Below are 24462 nucleotides of genomic sequence, written 5' to 3' on the forward strand. Positions count from 1 at the left end.
TATATAGATTGAATAACATCGTGGATAGGCTACAACCCCGTCTCACTCCCTTCCCAACCATTGCTTCCCTTTCATACCCCTCGACTCTTATAACTGCCATCTGCTTTCTGTACAAATTGTAAGTAGCCTTTCGCGCCCTGTATGTTACCCCTGCCACCTTCAGAATTTGAAAGAGAGTATTCCAGTCAACATTGTCAAAAGCTTTCTCTAAGTCTACAAATGCTAGAAACGTAGGTTTGCATTTCCTTAATCTTTCTTCTAAGATAAGTCGTACGGTTAGTATTGCCTCACGTGTTCCAACATTTGCTAGAAGCATAGGACATTTCATTTCGTAAATCATTAGGGAATTCAATACTTCGAGATCCACAGTATCAGGAATGTGCCGAGAATACCAAATTTCAGGCATTACTTCTCACCACGGACAACAGAGTGGCCAACGGCCTTCACTTAACGACAGAGAGGAACAGCGTGTGCATAGAGTTGTCAGTCACAACAGGAAACAAGCAACTCTTTGTGAAATAGCCGCAGAAATCAATGCGAGATGCACGACATACGTATCCGTTACGACAGTAGCCGTGGTCTTGGGGTAGCGTCTTTGATTCATAATCAAAACGTCTTCGATCCCAGTGCGGCTCTCGCAGCCGAGCGAAGCAGACGTGCGGTGTGTTCTCTCCGCTGTCAGAGAGAGCCCGCGCGCCTTGTTTACTTTCTTCGGCCGACACTAACGTGACGCCGTAGCGCTACAAGAACATGGCAAACCAATACAGAAGATCAACCTTGAAATTCACATTTCGGAACGACTTTACCCGACCAAAGGCGCTCGAAGTCGAACGCTTTTTAAAAGAGGAAGCCAAGATCCCGGCTGCCTACATTGTCGGCATTCACTTTTCGATCGTCAGTAGCACGGTCTATGTAAAGCTCATAAACGAAACTACATGCGACAAGGTGCTTCGTGAGATGAAACAAGAACTCCGCTTCTGCCACGCAGATGGCAATGTTGGCAACGTCGAGGTCGGCCATGCCGCAATGGGACTGCGCACTATCCGCATATTCGAACTTCCATTTGAACTCCCGGCGGCAGAAGTTGTAGCGGCGCTCCGCCCCTACGGCACGGTACACGACCACGTGGCTGAAAAATGGACCCAGTTTAAGACGCATCCAGTACTCAATGGAGTACGCCAAGTACGCATAGATCTCCAACGACACGTGCCATCCTATCTACAGATAGGAGGATGCCGGGCCATAGTTATTTATGACGGCCAGCCGAAGACGTGTTCCGGATGCGGCAAAGAAGGACACCTTCGTTCCGAGTGCCTCCAGCGTCGGATCACACAACTCCCACCGAAGGACGTTGCACCACCAGCGGCGAAGACTATTCTACCCGTGACTTACGCAGCGGCGCTCACGACGTTCTCCACACAACAGACACGGCCGACCGCTTCAGCGGTACAAGAATCACTTTCCACGGACAAAAACCTGGATGATCCGCCTACCTGGCCAGTGGTGGAAAATAGTACTACGACTCTGGAGCTACCGAACGCGACAGACATTGACGCCGGCAAGATGGCAATTGATTCCCTTTTGTACCGACCGAAGCGTTTGTTCCGGCGGAGCGTGAGTCAGTGCCGTCTTCTGACAATGAAGGTCATGTACGGAAACAGCGATCACCGAAACGCCGGAAGCGCCGTCGTCTGACCGTGTCGGAACACAGCGGTTCGCATTCGGCCGGGGAAGAACAACTGACCACACAAGACGCCAGCCGCGAAGCTGAGGCTGTTTCCACTGACTCCAACCTTGCAGAACAGACAGAAAAACATGCAGCTTTCGAACATCAGCCCATTGACAGAAACAGTGAGCAGCGGGAAGGTACCAGTGCAGGCAGCGAAGTCGCCCGGTCCCTTACTACCAAACATTCCGAGGCTATGGAACATGAACAGACATCCGCGCCCGCTTCGTGGGCCGAGGACGTCGAGACACAAGATCCCGATCCGCGGCCAGCTGAGGCGCCGCCGGATCATGCAGCATAAGCAGCACAAAGAGGACCGCGTTTGGCGGGGGGTGACATCACTTCCGATGTTCGCTTCTCTCCAACTTCAACATGGATAACCTCGCCCAAACAACGCGTTGCCAGGCTTACCGCCTGGCGACAATGAATATCAACATGATCAGTTCTCCTGTCAAGATCCAACTTTTGAAAGAAACCATACGAGCCATGGGAGTTGACTTTGCTTTCCTACAAGAAGTGAAAACGACTGCACTCCCGCACTTTTACGGTTACGCCACACATGTGACGCCCGGTAGCCCTGCAGACACCGGAGTGGCAATATTAGTGCGTGAAGGTATTGAAGTTACCGACGTCACGTTTCTTCCCTCCGCGCGAGGAATAGCATCTACGGCACTCAACACCCGATTCATTAATGTTTACGCGCCGTCGGGTACCACAAGACGTCACGACCGCGCCAGATTCTACTCCAGAGATGTCGCTCCCCTTTTCCTTGGACGATAAGACCACAGCGTCTTCGCCGGCGATTTTAATTGCGTACTTCACCCCAAGGACCAAATCCCACATTACATGCCTTGTCCGGAACTGGGTGCGATGATTCAAGAACTTCACTTGTGCGACACGTGGGAAAAGGTCTACGGTAACCGCTCTGGCCACACTCATCTTACCAGTCATTCGGCCAGCCGACTTGACCGCATATATGTGTCACAGGATCTCCCACAAGGTGTGGTGGACGCCGAATTATGGCCTCAAGCCTATTCCGATCACAGTGCCTATATCTGCACTATACACCTACGCCCCCAACAAGTCTGGCGCAGCAATGGCTTTTGGAAGCTCAACGTAACTCATCTCCAGGACCTGGATTGCCGTCGGCAAGTTGCAGCAACGTGGACTAACTGTGAACGCCGCCTACCACGATACACCTCGACCCTGGAGTGGTGGCTCCTCTGTGCCAAACCAGCAATCCGGAGGACACTTATGCGATATGGCAAGGACGTGACTGCGTGGCATCGACAGACCCTCGATTTTTACTACGCGGCACTCAGGGACCTCGACGCCTTACCCCCTTCGCCGGAGAGACAACATGACCAAAGCAGAATCAAGGCTCACGTACTATCAATGACGAAGCGTCGACTAGAAGGTGCGGTAGTCCGCTCGCGACGGCACGACCGAACGGTTGCAGAGGAACCCACTATGCACCACGTTGTGGCGGATAAGCGCCGACAACGCCAACATTTAATCACACAACTCAGGACACACGACGGTCGCTTATGTACTACCCAAGCAACCATAGTAAAGGCGGTGGAGGATCATTTTCGTCATCTTTACAAGGAAAGAACCGTCAATGACGAGGCCACTACTGAAGTGTTACAGCAGGTAACACGTACTATCGACGAGGCTACCGTGACTGCACTAACAGAGGAAATCTCACTCGAAGAAGTCGAAGACGCCGTGGACAAAGGTGCGGCCAATAAATCTCCTGGACCTGATGGATTGCCCATCGAATTCTACCGGACTTTCCGTGACATCATGATGCCTCGCTGGGTTATAATGTTCCGCGAACTTATGTCTCCAGACTGTGTTGTGCCGCCAGCGTTTGTAGAAGGTCTCCTCATACCAGTACACAAGCCAGGTGGAGGGCTATCGATTAACGACTATCGGCCGCTTACAATGCTGAACTCCGATTATAAGATTTTCACCAGGATTATGGCGAGCCGTATTAAGACGCCTTTGCCGATGATCCTCGCTCCAGAACAGACGTCGCAAGGGGGAGAAGCCAACATACACATGGCCACCGGTGACTGCAGGGACTTAATAGCGATCGCCTCTGCGTGCCGTCTGAGAGCGGCGATCGTCTCCGTCGATTTCAACCGCGCCTTTGATAGAGTGCACCATAACTTCCTCCTACGAGTGATGGACTGTATGGGATTCCCCCCGGGCCTCATCGACACCCTACGGCGTCTTTGGACCGCAGCCAGCTCACACGTCCAGGTCAATGGAAGGACGGTAGGACCAGTACCCATTCAGAGGTCTCTACGACAGGGTTGTCCCCTTTCTACCTACCTTTATGCAATCGCACTCGAGCCACTCCTAGGGGGCCTTAACCACCGCCTATCTGGCATTACGCTGCGGGAGGTCACCTTTCGCTATAGGACATACGCTGACGACCTGCTACTGCTGGTTCGTTCCAATGACGAAGTTCAAAGCGTACTAACCTGGATTGAGCGATACGGACAGGCCGCAGGCAGTCTTCTGAACATCAACAAGTCGGCGGCGTTGGACATTGGGCGTGGTCTCGGACCGGAAGCCCTCGCTCCCCTCCCACCAGTTTCTGATCTGCGCTATTTGGGAATCACGTTCAAGAAAGATGTACGTAAAACAGCTGCAGCAAACTACCGACGGTTATTACAGATCATACGCGCAATGGTGCGACAGAACCTGCTCCGGGACTTGAATCAGCTACAATGTGTTGAATACCTGAACCTCTACGTAGCATCAAAACTCAACCACGTGGCACAGGTCCTCCCACTACCGCTGCAGATAGGTCGCCGGCTTCAGGCGGCCTTCAGTTACTACGTTTCCGCAGGTCATATCTTTAAAGTACGATACGACACTCTTACCCTCCCAGTGAACAAAGGAGGGCTGGGATTGGTCAACGTCAGGGCGAGAGCAGCTGCCCTTTACATGAGCAACATGAGGAAACGATGGAAAAGTCAATATACCTCTCTCACGGGTCGTTTACTACAGGTTCTGATGCCAGCCTCTAACGTCCCGCCGGTGTCGGTTGCGCACGTCGCACCACAGCTCTCCCATATGTCGACCTTCATTCTTGATTACAGCTATGTCAGCTCGAACCTCTCCTCCACACGTCCACCAAAGGCGAAAGATTTTTATACCAACCTTCTGCGGGCTGTTCACCATAACGTGGTGGAAAACAAGTACCCTACGGTTCACTGGCCAAGAGTGTGGAAAACGATACACCACCACTTTCTGTCATCCACGGTGCGTTCCAAGTGGTATCAGATCGCCAACAAAAAATATGCCACACGCCAGCGACTTCACACTATTGGACTGGCAGACTCCCCTTATTGCCCAGATTGTCACCTTTTGGATACCGATGAACATCGTTTTACTTGCGCATCATCGTCCGGAGTTTGGCGACTAACACAGAAGATATTGGCTTGTTACCTCCAGGTCACACATGATATGATTGACCCGCAGACCCTACTCTGTCCCGATGAAACTTACTTTCCGGCTGCCAAATATCATGCGGTTACATGGTTCAAAGGACTTACCGTCGCCTACATCTTTAGCGACGGAGAGAAAGAGCAGCTTGATTACTGGTGGTTCCTACAAAATGCTCACAATGCCCTCGAACGCACACCGAAATACCGTTCGCTCTTCTCGTTTTCGTTAACCCCCCACTCAGCTGGGGAGTGCCAGGCTGTGGTTAATGTGCTGTGCCGCATCACATTAACGGCTCAACGTTCTGCCTTGTCAGCCATGACCAAAGAAAGAGACAAGCTGCTGCAAGGATACTGTTTTCCTTGAGGCACTAGCGAAGCAGAATGCCTCTGTTGCAGATGCCCTTCAAAGGCGCTATTGGAGATTTCAGATAACGATGGCGAGGCTCCAAGTGGAACCAGTTACATTATTGAAGAACCTTTTAGTTAGAATTACATCAGTGATTTATATTTTTATTTTTTGATTACTCTTTTATGCCACCTTTGTTGTTGTAACACTTACTTGTGACACTTAGTTACTAGAATTCTCATTTGTACACGCTCCCTAGATGTAATCATATAAAACCAAAAAGTGGCAACGGATAGCCCTAACCTTGATTCCCCATACTTCCCCTGGTCTATAGGCAGCTCTCTGGGGTGGGTTTACTCAGGAGCCAACGCCTGAAGTGGATCAGATTTTTTTGTTATAGGATGACAAGTGGCGGTGGCACTTAGGTTTCTTTCTTTTTTTTATTTATTTATTTTTTTTAGTTCCATTTTCCTAAGGGGCTTTTTAAGAAAAAAAATAAAAAAAAATAAAAAAAAGATCCCGGGTTCGATCCCCGCCACTGTCTAAATTTTGATAAATAATCAGCATTGGTGGCCGAAGACTTCCGGCATAAGAAGTCAGTCTCATTCTGCCAACGGCCTTGTCAAAGAGAGCGGAGGAGAGGATAGAGGTTCAGGGCACTCTCTGGTCCTAGGGGTGGGAAATTGCCCCTAAAGGCGGAAGAATCAGCAATGATCAACGACATGAGGATGCAGAAGGCAATGGAAACCACTGCATTGAAGACACGTAACGTGTATCCACAGGACATGTGGCCTGTAATTGAAGAAGTGTCATGATGATCTCTCCATTGGCAAAAGATTCCGGAATAGTCCCCCATTCGGATCTCCGGGAGGGGACTGCCAAGGGGGAGGTTACCATGAGGAAAAGATTGAATAATCTACGAAAGGATAACGTTCTACGAGTCGGGGCGTGGAATGTCAGAAGCTTGAACGTGGTAGGGAAACTAGAAAATCTGAAAAGGGAAATGCAAAGGCTCAATCCACGTATAGTAGGGGTCAGTGAAGTGAAGTGGAAGGAAGACAAGGATTTCTGGTCAGATGAGTATCGAGTAATATCAACAGCAGCAGAAAATGGTATAACAGGTGTAGGATTCGTTATGAATAGGAAGGTAGGGCAGAGGGTGTGTTACTGTGAACAGTTCAGTGACCGGGTTGTTCTAATCAGAATCGACAGCAGACCAACACCGACAACGATAGTTCAGGTATACATGCCGACGTCGCAAGCTGAAGATGAACAGATAGAGAAAGTGTATGAGGATATTGAAAGGGTAATGCAGTATGTAAAAGGGGACGAAAATCTAATAGTCATGGGCGACTGGAATGCAGTTGTAGGGGAAGGAGTAGAAGAAAAAGTTACAGGAGAATATGGGCTTGGGACAAGGAATGAAAGAGGAGAAAGACTAATTGAGTTCTGTAACAAGTTTCAGCTAGTAATAGCGAATACCCTGTTCAAGAATCACAAGAGGAGGAGGTATACTTGGAAAAGGCCGGGAGATACGGGAAGATTTCAATTAGATTACATCATGGTCAGACAGAGATTCCGAAATCAGATACTGGATTGTAAGGCGTACCCAGGAGCAGATACAGACTCAGATCACAATATAGTAGTGATGAACAGTAGGCTGAAGTTCAAGACATAAGTCAGGAAGAATCAATATGCAAAGAAGGAATGACGAGATACGTTTGAAGTTCTCTAACGCTATAGATACAGCAATAAGGAATAGCGTAGTAGGCAGTACAGTTGAAGAGGAATGGACATCTTTAAAAAGGGCCATCACAGAAGTTGGGAAGGAAAACATAGGTACAAAGAAGGTAGCTGCGAAGAAACCATGGGTAACAGAAGAAATACTTCAGTTGACTGATGAAAGGAGGAAGTACAAACATGTTCCGGGAAAATCAGGAATACAGAAATACAAGTCGCTGAGGAATGAAATAAATAGAAAGTGCAGGGAAGCTAAGACGAAATGGCTGCAGGAAAAATGTGAAGACATCGAAAAAGATATGATTGTCAGAAGGACAGACTCAGCATATAGGAAAGTAAAAACAATCTTTGGTGACATTAAATGCAACGGTGGTAACATTAAGAGTGCAACGGGAATTCCACTATTAAATGCAGAGGAGAGAGCAGATAGGTGGAAAGAATACACTGAAAGTCTCTATGAGGGTGAAGATTTGTCTGATGTGATAGAAGAAGAAACAGGAGAAGATTTAGAACAGACAGGGGATCTAGTATTAGAATCGGAATTTAAAAGAGCTTTGGAGGACTTACGGTCAAATAAGGCAGAAGGGATAGATAACATTCCATCAGAATTTCTAAAATCATTGGAGGAAGTGGCAACAAAAAGTTGGTGTGTAGAATATATGAGTCTGGCGATATACCATCTGACTTTCGGAAAAGCATCATCCACACAATTCCGAAGACGGCAAGAGCAGACAAGTGCGAGAATTATCGCACAATCAGCTTAACAGCTCATGCATCGAAGCTGCTTACAAGAATAATATACAGAAGAATGGAAAAGAAAATTGAGAATGCGCTAGGTGACGATCAGTTTGGCTTTAGGAAAACTAAAGGGACGAGAGAGGCAATTCTGACGTTACGGCTAATAATGGAAGCAAGGCTAAAGAAAAATCAAGACACTTTCATAGGATTTGTCGACCTGGAAAAAGCGTTCGAAATATAAAATGGTGCAAGCTGTTCGAGATTCTGAAAAAAGTAGTGGTAAGCTATAGGGAGAGACGGGTCATATACAATATGTACAACAACCAAGAGGGAATAATAAGAGTGGACGATCAAGAACTAAGTGCTCGTATTAAGAAGGGTGTAAGACAAGGCTGTAGCCTTTCGCCCCTACTATTCAATCTGTTCATCGAGGAAGCAATGATGGAAATAAAAGAAAGGTTCAGGAGTGGAATTAAAATACAAGGTTAAAGGATATCAATGATACGATTCGCTGATGACATTGCCATCCTGAGTGAAAGTGAAGAAGAATTAAATGATCTGCTGAACGGAATGAACAGTCTAATGAGTACACAGTATGGTTTGAGAGTAAATCGGAGAAAGACGAAGGTAATGAGAAGTAGTAGAAATGAGAACAGCGAGAAACTTAACATCAGGATTGATGGTCATGAAGTCAATGAAGTTAAGGAATTCTGCTACCTAGGCAGTAAAATAACCAATGACGGACGGAGCAAGGAGGACATCAAAAGCAGACTCGCTATGGCAAAAAAGGCATTTATGGCCAAGAGAAGTCTATTAATATCAAATACCGGCCTTAATTTGAGGAAGAAATTTCTGAGGATGTACGTCTGGAGTACAGCATTGTATGGTAGTGAAACATGGACTGTGGGAAAACCGGAACAGAAGAGAATCGAAGCATTTGAGATGTGGTGCTATATACGAATGTTGGAAATAGGTGGACTGATAAGGTAAGGAATGAGGAGGTTCTACGCAGAATCGGAGAGGAAAGGAATATGTGGAAAACACTGATAAGGAGAAGGGACAGGATGATAGGACATCTGCTAAGACATTAGGGAATGACTTCCATGGTACTAGAGGGGAAAAACTGTAGAGGAAGACAGAGATTGGAATACGTCAAGCAAATAATTGAGGACGTAGGTTGCAAGTGCTACTCTGAGATGAAGAGGTTAGCACAGGAAAGGAATTCGTGGCGGGCCGCATCAAACCAGTCAGTATACTGATGATGAAAAAAAAAAAAAAAAAAAAAAGAAACACGACAGTGCGGAGAAATTTGACGTTAAAGAGCTGTGGCAGCAGACGAACGACGCGAGTGCCTTTGCTAACAGCACGACATCCGCTGTAGCACCTCTCCTCGTGACTGTACCGGTTAGACCCCAGACAACTGTAAAACCGTGTCCTGGTGAGTTGAGTCTCGATTTGAGTTGGTAAGATCTGATGGTGCTTGGGTTCGATTGTGGCGCAGACCCTACAAAGCCATACACCCAAGTTGTCAAGGCACTGTGCAAGCTGGTGGTGGCTCGATAAAAGTGTGAGCTGTGTTTACATCTAATGGAATGGATGCTCTGGTGCAACTGAACCGATCATTGACTGGAAGTATGTTCGGCTACTTGGAGACCACTTGCAGCCATTCATGGCCTTCATGTTCCCAAACGACGATGTCATGTAACCAGGCAGTAATTGTTCACGATTGGTTTTAAAAATCATTCCGGACAATTCGTGCGAATAATTTCGCCACACAGATCGCCCGACATGGATTCCATCGAACATTGATGGGACATAATCGAGATGTCTGTTCGTACACAAAATCCTTCACCGGCAACACTTTCGCAATTGTGGACAGCTTTAGAGCCAGCACGGCTCAGTTTTTCTAGAGGGGACTTGCAATGACTTGTTGAGTCCATGTCACGTCGATTCGTTGCACTACGGCAGGAAACAGGATGTTCGACACGATGTTAGGAGATATGCCATGACTTTTGTCGCATTGTAATTGTCTATTTGGTATATATACAAATAAAAAACTTCAATCCAGCTATAGGGTACCCTCTTGTTTCCAAGTCTAGCAAATGAACCAATGAAACTGTTATAGCTGATAGTGTTAACTGCATTGAGCTGAAAGAGGAAGGAAGCGCTGGGTGTAGGGACAAGGGCAGCGCAAGGCGCATGTGCAAACTGTAAATTCGTAGCCTGTGTAAGTGAGAGCGCGTGACACTGACGTGGCCACAGACAGTGCTCACTTGGCTGTGTCATTGGACGACACAGTATTCGTAATCTTCAGCAACTATCGTTCTTTCTCGCAATAGCACCAGCGTGCAGATCACTAAGATAGTTGACATGTTTCCAGGGATCTATAACTTGGACCAGTGGCGACGGGGTCTTTTTACCGAAGAGTGCAGGATTTGTCCGACACCTGATGGTCGTCAAAGAAGAGTGTGGAGGGGGACAGGCGCCAGTGTATGTCTTAGGCATACAGTCTACGGACTCATCAGGAAGACATTTATATTCTGGGCCAGTGTCGAGTAAAGCTATTGGATGCCTCTAATTTGAGGGCTGTGCACTATCGAGACAAGAGTATTCAGCCCATTATGCATCCTTAAACTCCTCTTTTCGGTGTTGGATTCGTCTTTCAACAACATAATGCAGGAGATGCGCCTGATCCTGAGCACATTCCGCTGGCGGAGGGGGGGGGGGAGAAGGGGGGGGGGAGGGCAGGAATCAATAGAATAGAAGGTTACACGGGATCTGCTGACATGAAACCTGTTGAGGTTCTTGAAAACAGATGATACCTGCAGTGTGTCGTTGCACTCCCCTCACACACTGGATGGAGTCAGAAAGGCCTCATTCGAAGAAATGGGCAGGCTTGAGTGGCAACGTATGGATCATCTAGTGGACAGCAAGTTTAGGAGTATCCAAATAGGTTACAGTTCACGGGGTAGGGCTACACGGTATTCATTGTTATTCAGAAGCACGAGTCGATTCAACAGCTATTCAGAGAAGTGCATCATCGAACTACTGTCTTCATTTTGATTACTGTTTCGTTTTCATTTCAGTTACTTTTGAGCACGATAAGTGAGCAGTGGAGCTCAGCTTCTTTCGAATCCCCGGGGTCTCTCTGTCCTTTGTTAGTTGGCTTCTGAGATGCTCTTGCTCTGGTGGAGGCGCTCGATTTCAGTGACAGTGGCCGCGAGAGGGCGCGATCGGCAATGCGGCGGACAGAGTGATGGATGCGAGGCCGTCTGGTGTGGTGGCTTCGGCCTGACGCAAGTGACAGTGTGAGGCAGGGCGCGACTGCCAGAATGGACAGGAGGCGGCCCTATCGTTTTTCAGAGCGAGAGGGTCACAGCTGTTTGCGTCCAGTTGAAGGGGTCGTTTTTCCACTGCTTCGTAACCTTCTTTAATTTCTGTTATCTGGTGGAGTGGCTGTATGCAGGACACGACACGAATTTTGATCCTAGTTAAAGGCTCTGACTGATGGCTTAGCTGTTTGCTGACGTGAATTCCTGAAAGAAAGAGCCTCGATAGTGTCGTCTTGCTGGCAGTTGTTTTATATTTCTTCAATGAACCTGAAGGCTCACCCAGTATTCTGTTCTAGATATTTCTTGACATCTTTGTGATAATGGGTGGGTTTTATTAACTCAAGCCGTGAAGTATACAAGATCTACCGTCTCCGAGTTGACCTCAGTTCGGTGGTTGCTCCTTTAACCTTTGCATTCGCCGTCTGCGTAACGTCTCTCTTGTGTTTTGGTTCGATACAGCTGCGTGGAGTTGCGGACCGTGGTTTCTGCCCGTTGCCTTTTGAGCCCCTGGTAGCTCTGTGCTTCCGTATTCACTGTGGTTTACAAAGTCATTGTGCTATGTCGCACCGGACTTATATTTGCGTCCCGTGTGTATTTACTGAAACTACTTCTCGAGTAGTGATATGGAACCGGCCGTTAACGCACGCCTTAGAGCGGTTTAGTTTTGCTGGCCTGAGGGCCACGCCATGCAGAAGGCGACGCTGGTCTGAAGGAGAGGCAGGACGCCCGGCAATGAGGCAACTGAGAAAAGGTGGTTCACCGAATCAGGAGTTACATAGAGCAATTATATATAATTGAAAGCTTGGCTTGAAGGTGTATTTTGGGGGTGCCTCTCAAATGGTTGGTTTTTTTTTCTCAAATGGTTAATACCTTAAGAATTTCTTGTTGTTTACTTAACTGCAAGAAATTGTACACTACTGGCCATTAAAATTGCTACACCAAGAAGAAATGCAGATGATAAACGCGTATTCATTGGACAAATATTATACACTAGAACTGATATGTGATTACATTTTCACGCAGTTTGGGTGCATAGATCCTGAGAAATCAGTACCCAGAACAACCACCTCTGGCCGTAATAACGGCCTTGATACGCCTGGGCATTGAGTCAAACAGAGCTTGGATGGCATGTACAGGTACAGCTGCCCATGCAGCTTCAACACGATACCACAGTTCATCAAGAGTAGTGACTGGCGTATTGAGACGAGCCAGTCGCTCGGCCACCATTGACCAGACGTTTTCAGTTGGTGAGAGATCTGGAGAATGTGCTGGCCAGGGCAGCAGTCGAACATTTTCTGTATCCAGAAAGGCCCGTACAGGATCTGCAACATGCGGTCGTGCATTATCCTGCAGACACAGTTCGGCTGCCGTAAAGGTAAGAGAAGCATCGTATTCTGCGATTGAAAAGGAGCGGCAAATGGAAACTACTCCATAGTTTAAGTACTGCATGCCTGACAGTGCGTTTCTTATGGGCAAAACGCCAAAATTTACCGTCGGGCGGTGTTTGGATCAAATGCAAAAGCCACATCCGGTTGTAGTGAAGTGGTTCTAACAAATTGACAAAAGCCGCGCAGATGTGAGTAAGGCTCATCGCAGAGTTCACATCTCGCACCATCCATCTTTTCGATAATCTGAAAGGACATCTGGGATGAACAGAAATTTTGCAACTATGAGGACGTTCTCGAATGGCTCCGTGACCACTCCTCTAATGTAGAGGAATTGCACAATTGGTAGACCCCCCCCCCCATCGTTGTATACAGATACTTGACAACTATTGACAACTAGCATCAAAAGTAGTGTTATGAATCTGTGTTAGTTTAAAGTGTAGTGCAGCAGTCTATAAAAATTACTTCATTTTAGGCATAGTTTTAGGCATTTATTCCGTGACTATATTACTTTCGTAAAATAAAGAATAAGTAACAAATCTCTTCAATAACAATCGAGACCTTATTTCAATGCATGGTGCATTTCGAGTGCTGGGGGCTCATCTTCAGGTGCTTTAACAGTCTACACCAATTTGTCTTCTCGTCTCAGAGTTAGATGAATTCAGATTCTGGTAAGATTGCAGTGATATAACACAAAGTGCTACATTCTGAATATAAGTTTACAAAAATAAGGCAAATCTAAGAAAGTTACTGTATTCGATACATGGTTTTGAATCACAGTATGAGTAGACATGTACATATATACATTTTCCAACTCTCCAGCACTTTTGTGAACACAAATCAACCCTAGTTAAGCAATTTCAATATGAACTTGTACAAATGCAGAATCTTTACATTTGAAATTCTTTTACTTGTTTTGATTTGTGTTTATATATGTACTTTATACTGGAAGTGTATATATCTACATAAACATGTTTACTTATACTGTGATTCAAAATCATGTCTCCAGTACTGGAAACATCAAGTTATTTTTCGATTTGTCTTTCTTTTGTAAACTTATATTCAAAATGTGCCACTTTGTAATACAATGAGGAGATAAAAGTCATGAGATACCTCCTAATATAGCATCAGACCTACTTTTTCCCGACGTAGTGCAGCAACTCGACGTGACATGGACCCCAAAAGTCGTTGGAAGTCCTCTGCAGAAATACTGAACCACGCTGCCTTTACAGCCGTCCATAATTGCGAAAGTGTTGCTGGTGCCGGATTTTGTACACGAACCGACCCCTTGAGTACGTCCCATAAACGTTCGATGGGATTGATGCCGAGCCATTTGGACACCAAATCATTCACTGGAATTGTCTGGAATGTTGTTTAAACTAATTGCAAAGAATTGGGTCGGGGTGACATGGCTCATTGACATCCATAAAAATTCCATAGTTCTTTGGGAACATGAGGTCCAAGAATGTCTGCAAATAGTTTACTCCAGCCAATAATCGGTTCAGTTGGACCAGAGGACCCAGTCCATTCCACGTAAACACACCCCACACCATTATGGAGACACCACCAGCTTACACAGAGCCTTGTTCACAAACTGGGTCGGTGGTTTCGTGGAGTCTGCGCCAAGCTCGAAACCTACCATCAGCTCTTACTAACTGAAATCGGGACGGTTTTCCAGTCGTCTAGGGCACAATGGATATGGTCACAAGCCCAGTAGGGGCGCTGCAGACGATGTAGCGCTGCTAGCGAAGGCACTCGCATCGATCCTCTGCTGCCATAGCCCATTAACGCACTGTCCTAACAGATACGTACGTCGAACGTCCCACAATGATTTATGCGCTTATTTCACGCACTGTTGGTTTTCTGTCAGAGCTGACAACTCTACGCAAACGCCGCAGCTCCCGGTCGTTAAGTGAAGGCCGTCGGCCACTGTGTTGTGCGTGGTGAGAGGTAATGCCTGAAATTTGGATTCCTCGGCACGCTCGTGACACTGTGGATCTCGGAACATTGAATTCCCTAACGATTTCCGAAATGGAATGTCCTATGCGTCTAGCGTCAACTACGATTCCGCGTTCACTCGTTAATTCCCGTTGTGCGGCCGTAATAATGTTACAAATCTTTTCACACGCACCACCTGAGTACAAATGACAGCTTCGCTAACGCACTGCCCTTTTGTACCATGCTTATGCAACATTAGCGCCTCTGTACATGTGATTATCTCTATCCCATGACTTCTGTCTTCTCAGTTTATATCGCTGTAATCGTACTGGGACCAGAACTGACCACCGAGCGGAATGGCGCAGTGCTTAGCACACTGGACTCGCATTCCGGAGGACGACGGTTCAAACCTGTGTCCGGCCATCCTCATTTAGGTTTTCCGTGATTTCACTAAATCGTTTCAGGTCAATCCCGGGATGTTTCCTTTGGAAGGGCACGCCGACTTCCCCATCCATCCCTAATCCGAGCTTGTGCTCGGTATTTAATGACCTCGTTGTCGACGAGATTTTAAACACTAATCTAATCTTCAGAACTGACCTAAAACTGAGAATAGAAAAAAATGGAGCAGTGTTTTAAAGCACCTGAAAATGGGATCCGAGGGGTCGAAATATGTCGTGCTTTGACATGAAATCACGGTTGTGACTTAAGGAGGTTGTTTCTTTATTTCACGAAAGTTACTTCGCCTGCCATAATAATGTGTAACTTACTGTTTGTAGACCCTTCATAAATTCGTTCCTATACATCGACATGTCCGCAGGGAGTATATATTTTCCGTATAACGTAAGAATTCGACGCAAAAAAAAATGGAAGTGAACATATGGTATCATTGGCTGGGAAGCTCCTATCCGAGGAAATTCGGCCGCCAAGTAGTTGGTGGTAAGATAACTCAGCGTTTTCGGTCAGAGGGTTCGCTGCCCTCTGTAATAAAAAAAAACCTGAGTTAATGGATCAACGACGAACTGAACCGGGTGTCTTGTGACGTCCGCCCCGAGCAGATACAACAAACGAAAACGAAAAAAATGGGATAAAAAAAAAAAGTAGAAGTCTTATATCGTACGACGCCACATTGGGCGACTTTCGCGCCGGTGATGAGGATTAAATGATGATGATGAGGAAAACACAACAGCCAGGCCCCGAACCCGGGCCAGCTTGCATGGGAGGTGAGCACGTTACCACCCAGCTAAGCAGGCGGACGAGTTTGATGCAGACGATGGCTCATCCGTTTCCGGTGCAGAATTGGCGGTAATTCACAGAAACGCGAGAAAAGGAGAGGAACTGACGGTAAGTTGGAAGTTGTGCACCGATCTGTGGGCACGTCCTGTTGTTGGGCTGTCTTGACAGTTGCCTGCGATAACCATATACGCGGCCTTGACTATCGGTCACACCATTTTAACATTTTAACGTGTCATTCACACACACACACACACACACACACACACACACACACACACACACACACACACACACAAGAATATCGTAAATGACAATCATTACATCTGTAGGTTCGAGAAATCTTTTCCGATTCGCAATCCGTTACGCGCAAGTGTTTCATCATTGGCGCCAGTTACGCAAAGGGTGAAGACAGGTGGGTTTCTTCAGTACTGCGCTGCGGACAGTGCGGCGCCTTACCTCCGACATCACGAGTATCGCATATGCTTAGTAGCGCCATGGCAGACGCCAGGGGTCTGGCGCCAGCAGACTGGCGCCGGGTGTCGCCGCGGCCCCCTGCGGACTTGTTTGCGCCAGCGAGACACGGCTGGCGCGAGTCCCCGCAGCTGGCGCCGTCGCTCTGCTTGTGATGAGTCTCCAGTGCCCAGCCATGCTTCTTCGCCAGTCTTACATCACCACAACTGTGTCCAAGATACCGGATACCTACCAGAAAAGAAAAAGAAGACCGTTTAACGTTCTACAACGACGTTTTTTATCCTGGAAAGCAGTCTCGGGTTTGACGAGGACTGGGCAGAACACCAGCCCTGGTCTTTACAACGGATCCGTCCGGCACTCACTCGAAGTGGTTTAAGAAAGCCACGGTAAACCTAAGTCGGGATAGTATGACAGAGATTTGAGCTCCGTTTTTCCAGAAAGCGAGTCAAATGCTTTACGATCTAAGCTACCTTTCAAGACGCGTTCTCATTGCCACGTGTGTGGCCCGAAGTGCAACTAAAGACCTATAAAAGGCAGAATTTCACGGCAAGAAGTGACACACTTATTAAAATATTCCGGTTTCTTATGCCGAGGCCTGATGAATTTGTTGTTGGGTAGCAACAATTCATCTCCGTCTGCAGAGTACATCTTCATGGGGGACTGTGACTTTTCCGTAGGCCCTGTGCACACTCTCGCTCGCTACAAACGCAAGTAATTTCCGCTTCCGCGTGTTCCCGTGCACAGACGTAACACCACATTTTGAGAAGTCGAGCTCAATTAGCTGTTGCCGATTGCTGTCGGCCGCTATTGCTACACTGATGAGCCTAAGAAAGTGGTACACCTGCCTAACATCGTGAAGGGTCCCCTCGACTACGCATAAGTACCGCAACACGACGTGGCATCGACTCTAATAATGTCTGAAGTAGTGCTTGAGGGAAGTGACACCATCAATCCTGCAGGGCTGTCCATAAATCCGTAAGAGTACCAGGGGGTGGAGATGTCTTCTGAACAGCACGTTGCAAGGCTTCCCCGATATGCTGAATAATGATCATGTCTGGGAAGTTTGGTGGCCAGCGGAAGTGCTTCAACTCAGAAGAGTGTTCCTGGAGCCACTCCGTAGCAATTCTGGACGTGTGGGTTGTTGCATTGTCCTGTTGGAATTGGTCGGAATGCACAATGGACATGAGTGAATGCAGGTGATCAAACAGGATGCTTACGTACGTATGACCTGTCAGAGTCGTATCTAGAAGTATCAGGGCTCTCATATCACTGCAACTGCACCTCCCCCACTCCATTAAAGAGCCTTCACCAGCTTGAACAGTCCCCTGCTGACATGCAGGGTGCATGGACTCATGAGTTTGTCTCCATAACTGCACACGTCCCTCCGATCGATACAATTTGAAACGAGGCTCGTCCGACTAGCCAACAAGTTTCCAGTCATCAACAGTTCAATGTCGGTGTTGACGGGCCCAGGCGAGGCGTAAAGCTTTATGTCATGCAGTCATCAAAGGTACACGAGTGGGGCTACGGCTCCGAAAGCACATATCGATGATGTTTCGTTGAATGGTTCGCACGCTGACACTCGATGGCCCAACATTGAAATCTGCGTCAATCTGCGGAAGGGTTGCACTTCTGTCACGTTGAACGATTCTCTTCAGTCTTCGTCGGTCCTGTTCTTGCACGATCTTTTCCCGGCCGCAGCGATGTAGGAGATTTGATGTTTTACCGGATTCCTGATACTCAAGGTACACTTGTGAAATGGTCGTACGGGAAAATCCCCACTTCATCGCTACATCATTTGTGCGCCGACTATAACACCACGTTCAAACTTTCTTAAATCTTAATAACCCGCCATTGTAGCAGCAGTAACCGATCTGCGCCAGACACTTGTTGTCTTACATGGGCATTGCCGAACGCTGTGCCGTATTCTACCTGCTTACATATCTCTGTATTTGAATACGCATGCCTATACCAGTTTCTTTGGTCCTTCAGTGAATAATCCGATGGTGGGAGACTGGTACACATCTTCTTCAGTATCGGAACGCAGATATCGATTAAATTCATCCTTGCTCTTTCCAATTTAAAGTACAGGCTGTTCAGGATAGAGATATGCAAAACATTGTTCATATGTCAGTATCTCTTAAGACGTATAACATTATATGTCTAATATTGTACACAAAAGTTCAAACATTTGATGCATGTTGATACAGTTCAATATGGGCACCCTTTGTAGCTCGGCAGAAACGGTACTCCAATACTCGCCACATGAAGCATGACTGTTTTCATGGCCTCTTCTGCGCTGTAGATCCATTTTTTGAAATCTGACAGATCCCGTATCCTTGTTCTGTAAACAGTGTCTACGGTAAACCCCCAAGCAATGAAATGTAGCGGAGCCAGATTGGGAGACGGAGAGGGCCAGGCAGTGGGACCCTCCTTCCCTCCTTCCGATCCAAATGTGGCAACATCCCCATGAAAATGGCCGTGGGGGGGGAGGGGGGGAAGAGTGGCACTGTCCTGCTGGAAAAAGACACCGGGAGGCATCTGTGGAACTGCTTAGTTCGTTAACTAAGAGGTAGGTGTGTCCTGACACTGACGCGCATGCTGCCCACCGCAGTTTATGAAATGGTGACGATCACCTGTTGGAGAGTCTATTTATCGACTGCGTGTGTACGCAGCGACATAAAATGCCGAATTATTTTGTTAGAAGGATATGTTCGTGTGTACCTCTAGCCTGGACATCCTGTATTGCAGTATTTGTTCATCTCTATGGCCTCATGGTGTCCGCTTGCGGCTAACAGTACCTGAGTCTTATCAGATCCCATCCTTTGGTCTCGTGGTTGCGAGGCGTGGTCTGCAACAGCTGATATGTCTATTTTTCACATTCTGCAGTTGCTGTCTATTCTTCTAGTTGTTTTTCGACCATTGTTTTAGCAGAATTCGCGTACAAGTCTTCACAAATACACTGCATCCTAGTGGTTTGCGAGCATCCCTGTCCGACTTTCGATGCTGAGCGACATCTATATCTACATCCACGTGATTACGCTGCTGTTCACAATAAAGTGCCTGGCAGAGGGTTCAATGAACAACCTTCATCCTGTCTCTCTACCGTTCCACTCTCGAACGGCACGCGGGAAAAACGAGCACTTAAATTTTTCTGTGCCAGTTCTTATTTCTCTTATTTTAACGTGATGATCATTTCTCCCTATGCAGGTGGGTACCAAAAGAATGTTTTCGCAATCGGAGGAGAAAACTGGTGATTGAAATTTCATGAGAAGACCCCGTCGCAACGAAAAACGCCTTTGTTTTAATGATTGCCACTCCACGTATCATGTCTGTGGCCAGTATCTCCCCTATTCCGCGATAATACAAAACGAGCTGCCCTTCTTTGTACTTTTTCGATGTCATCCGTCAGTCGCACCTGATGCGGATTCCACATCGCACAGCAATACTCCAGAACAGGGTGCAGTGGTTAGCACTCTGTACTCACATTCTGGAGGACGACGGTTCAAACACGCGTCCGGCCATTCTGATTTAAGTCTTCCTTAGTTTCCGTAAATCGCCTCAGGCAAAGGCCGAGATGGTTCCTTTTAAACGGCATGGCTGACTTCCTTCCCCATCTTCTGTAATCTCATGGGACCAATAACTTTTCTGTCTTGTCCCATCCCTCGAATAAACCAACCAACCAACTTTCGATGTTATCCACGGGTAGATTAGTGCGATATTCCTTTTCATCGAGATCTTCCCCGCGAGGCCAGTTAAGTCGTTAATAACAGGCTGGAAAACCTTAGCTTTTGGAGACTCCTGTCAATAGCTGTGATATTTTCGAGATAGTATTAACGCTCTTTTGCGCTCAATTGCGCTCGAATTTTCAAAACATATGACTTCACGTCTCTGCGCGGAAGCATACTCAAACGAAATTTTACTTCAGTCAGGCAAAGGCCGGGATGGTTCCTTTGAAACGGCATGGCTGACTTCCTTCCCCATCTTCCGTAATCTCATGGGACCAATAACTTTTCTGTCTTGTCCCATCCCTCGAATAAACCAACCAACCAACTTTCGATGTTATCCACGGGTGCATTTGTAGATTAGTGCGATATTCCGTTTCATCGAGATCTTCCCCGCGAGGCCAGTTAAGTCGTTAATAACAGGCTGGAAAACCTTAGCTTTTGGAGACTCCTGTCAATAGCTGTGATATTTTCGAGATAGTATTAACGCTCTTTTGCGCTCAATTGCGCTCGAATTTTCAAAACATATGACTTCACGTCTCTGCGCAGAAGCATACTCAAACGAAATTTTACTTCAGTCAGTACAGAGCCAGGATGTGCACTCGACTTCTCAAAAAGCTGCAGCCCCCGTTGAAGACGTCCACCGCAGACGGGGACAAAACGGTGGGTTTCGAAAAGAAATTCATCCGACTGCTGAATAATCCCTCCGAATATTTTAATAAATGTAACTAGTTAACAGAAAAAATAACACGATACGTATAATCGTCTGAGATTTTGTGAGATCATATTTGGCAGGTAAAACAACTCAAATCGTCATCGTCATTGTACCGACGTGAGTAGATATTGTATGGTTCTGAATGCAGTCGGGCAGCAGCTTATGTGTCATCAGGCCACAGCGTTTCGTTTTTGTGTTGTAACAGTTTCTAATAAGAAGAAGCAACTATTTTTTTTTAATTTACTGTGAGCATTTTAGTTTGAATTCTTAAATTTCTTCCTTGTTTGTGTATCTATGAACCACAGATCTACATTTTAATTACAGTCCAGTCTATAGTTCATCCATCTTTAGTATGGATAGGGGCTGTGATCGCTATATTCAGACGAGAGCTGAGTTTGTGGTCCTTCGCTCACAGCTCAAGGTGGTACTGGGTTCAGTCACTCAACTTGAGGCTGTTACCAATGGACATAACTGTAGGGGTCAGACGTAGGAATGCAGGGCACGTCCAGCGGGTCCCTCTCCTAATCGGTCCACTACTGTGATTGCCCCAGTGGATGACTCCTCATCCGTGGTCGAGTGGGAGGCTATGGGAGGCCGCGGAATACTTTCCAGTGAGCTGACTGGAGTGCCTCATCGGTTCGACTATTTAGGCACTAGCTGTGGCTGACAAAGATTCTGAACCAAATGGAGTCGCTTGCCCTGTTCCAAAGGAAGCATCTCGGCCCGCAAGATATTGGCGTTCACAGAGCATGGGATTGCTGGTACTTGGGAGCTCGAATGTCAGCCGCGTATCGGGGCCCATTAGAGATATGGCTGCCAAGGAGGAGAAGAAATCCAGTCACTACACGTTCATACCTGGAGGAGTCATGCCAGGTGCGGAACGGATGCTTTCGGATACCATGAAGAACACAGAGTGCAGCCAACTGCAGGAAGTAACTCTAACGATGTGTGCCGCTTTGAATGAGAAGAGATTCAGTCTGGTTTCAGGCGGCTAGCTCATGTGATGAAGACTGCCATTCTTGCTTGCAAGTTGAAGGCAGAGCTCACAATCTGTAGCATCTCCGACAGCAAGGATAGTGGACCTTTCGTGCTGTGCAGAGTGAAGAATCTTAATCAGGGGTTGCAGATTTGTCAGGTTGGCTGTACAGAGTTGGGGTTTCGGGTTCCGCTTAATAGATCAGGCGTCCACTACACGCAGGAAACGGCTACACTAGTAATGTGGGTTGTATGGAATGAACTCTGCTGTGTTTTAGGTTAGAGGAACTCGGAAGGGTGGACAAAGGGCGTCAGTCTCAAAGGGTGCAGGACGAACACGGGAGGGTAGACATAACAACAATCAATATTATGGTTGTTAATGGCCGTAAATGGGTTGGGAAAGAACCAGGGCTCCAAGCGCTAGCAGAAAGCGCTGAAACTCAAATCGTTATAGGTACCGGAATCTGGCTAAAGGCAGAGACAAGTTCCAGTGGAAGATTTACAAATGGCCTAACCGTGATCAGAAACGATAGATTAAATACAATTGATTGCTGCATGTGTTTTGCTGTTAGAGATAGTTTATCTTGTAGCGATATTGAAGTAGATAGTTCCTGTGAATTATTCAGTTACTGAACAGTAAAAAAAAAAAAAAAAAAAAAAATAAGAAACTTGAGTGTCATCACAAATAGATACCCCACACATAAAATTACTGTTCGTGGTGACTTTAATCTATCCTCGAAATGTTAGGGAAAATTCATGTTCAAAGGAGGTGGTAGGTATCGAACACTGACGGAAAATGTATTAAATGCTTTTTCCGAAAATTATTTTGTGCAATTAGTTCAGGAGACTTCTCGGAGTGTAATAGGTTACGAAAACATACTTGACCTCTTAGCTACAAATAATCCTGAGTAAAGAGGTAGCAGTGAGGGTTCAAATGGCTCTGAGCACTATGGGACTTAACATCTATGGTCATCAGTCCCCTAGAACTTAGAACTACTTAAACCTAACTAACCTAAGGACATCACACAACACCCAGTCATCACGACGTAGAGAAAACCCCGCCGCGAATCGAACCCGGGAACCCGGGCGCGGGAAGCGAGAACACTACCACACGACCACGAGAGCAGTGAAGGATACAGGTATAGATTAACTAAAAGACCGTTGTAATGAAATTGACCACCGCATCATCCGGATTCACAAAAAGTAAATGTAAAACATATCCGTTTAAGAAAGCAGATAAAAATTCGGTTGACGTCTTCCTAAGAGAAGTCTCCATTCCTCCTCAACTAACCATGTAAGTGTAGACAATATTTGGCTTAGATTCAAAGAAACAGTACCTGAGCTACTGAGAGATTTGTACCGAATAAATTAACAACAGCTGGTACTAACCCCTCTTGGTACATAAAACAGGTGAAAACACTGTTCCAGAAGCAACGAAAAAGGATGCCACATTTAAAAGAACACAAAATCTCCAAGAATGGAGATGTTTTACTGAAACATGAAACTTGGGGTGGAATTCAGTGCGAGATACTTTTAACAGCTCCCGCAACCGAAACTCTGTCTCGAAATCTGAACGGAAAATCCAGAGAGATTGTGATCGTATGTAATATGCATCAGCGACAAGGCAGAATCAATACCTTCACTGCGCGATACCAGTGCTGACATTACCGATGACATCTTCACTAAAGCGGAGTTATTAAACTTAGTTTTCGAAATTCTTCTACCCAAGAAAGCGAAGTAAATACTCCAGAATCCGAATCAAGAACAATTGCCAACATGAGTAACTTAGAAGTAGATACTCTCGGTATAGCGAAGGAGCTTAAAGCACTTAATAAATACAAGTTGTACAGTCCAGATAACAAAAACCAGTTAGCTTCCTTTCAAAGTACCCGTATTCCGATTCAATAGTTCCATACTTAGCAGTCATATTCAACAGAAGCCTGAAAGGTGCAGGGTAGGCTGCGCAGAGAAATAACTGTTAAGAAAAAAAATTCGATACCTACGCTGTGACGTTTCCAAGTTAATTAGCATTGATGTTACCCTCCGAGGCTGTTGCACGCGCAAATGCAAACGGCCGGCCAGATACGGTATCTCCACACATAATTTTCTGTTTGGTTTTCTGAAACCGAACAAGAGAGCGACGCAGGAATTAGACATGGCATGATAGTAAATATCGAAACCGAATCAACGCCTGAGCAGTCTCGTGCGCTATCATCTACGCAGTGACAACAACTAACTCATCACTAATGTAACAAAAGTCGTGGGTTAGCGATATGAACGTATACATATGGCAGTGCATCGCGGAGCTGTCATTTGTACTCGGTGATTAATGTGAAAACCATTCCGACGTGACTATGGCCGCACGACGGAAATTAACAGATTTGAACGCGAATGGTTGCTGGTACTACACTCCTGGAAATGGAAAAAAGAACACATTGACACCGGTGTGTCAGACCCACCATACTTGCTCCGGACACTGCGAGAGGGCTGTACAAGCAATGATCACACGCACGGCACAGCGGACACACCAGAAACCGCGGTGTTGGCCGTCGAATGGCGCTAGCTGCGCAGCATTTGTGCACCGCCGCCGTCAGTGTCAGCCAGTTTGCCGTGGCACACGGAGCTCCATCGCAGTCTTTAACACTGGTAGCATGCCGCGACAGCGTGGACGTGA

The sequence above is a fragment of the Schistocerca cancellata genome, chromosome 5 (genome assembly GCF_023864275.1).
Source record: "Schistocerca cancellata isolate TAMUIC-IGC-003103 chromosome 5, iqSchCanc2.1, whole genome shotgun sequence".
Lineage (NCBI taxonomy): Eukaryota > Metazoa > Arthropoda > Insecta > Orthoptera > Acrididae > Schistocerca > Schistocerca cancellata.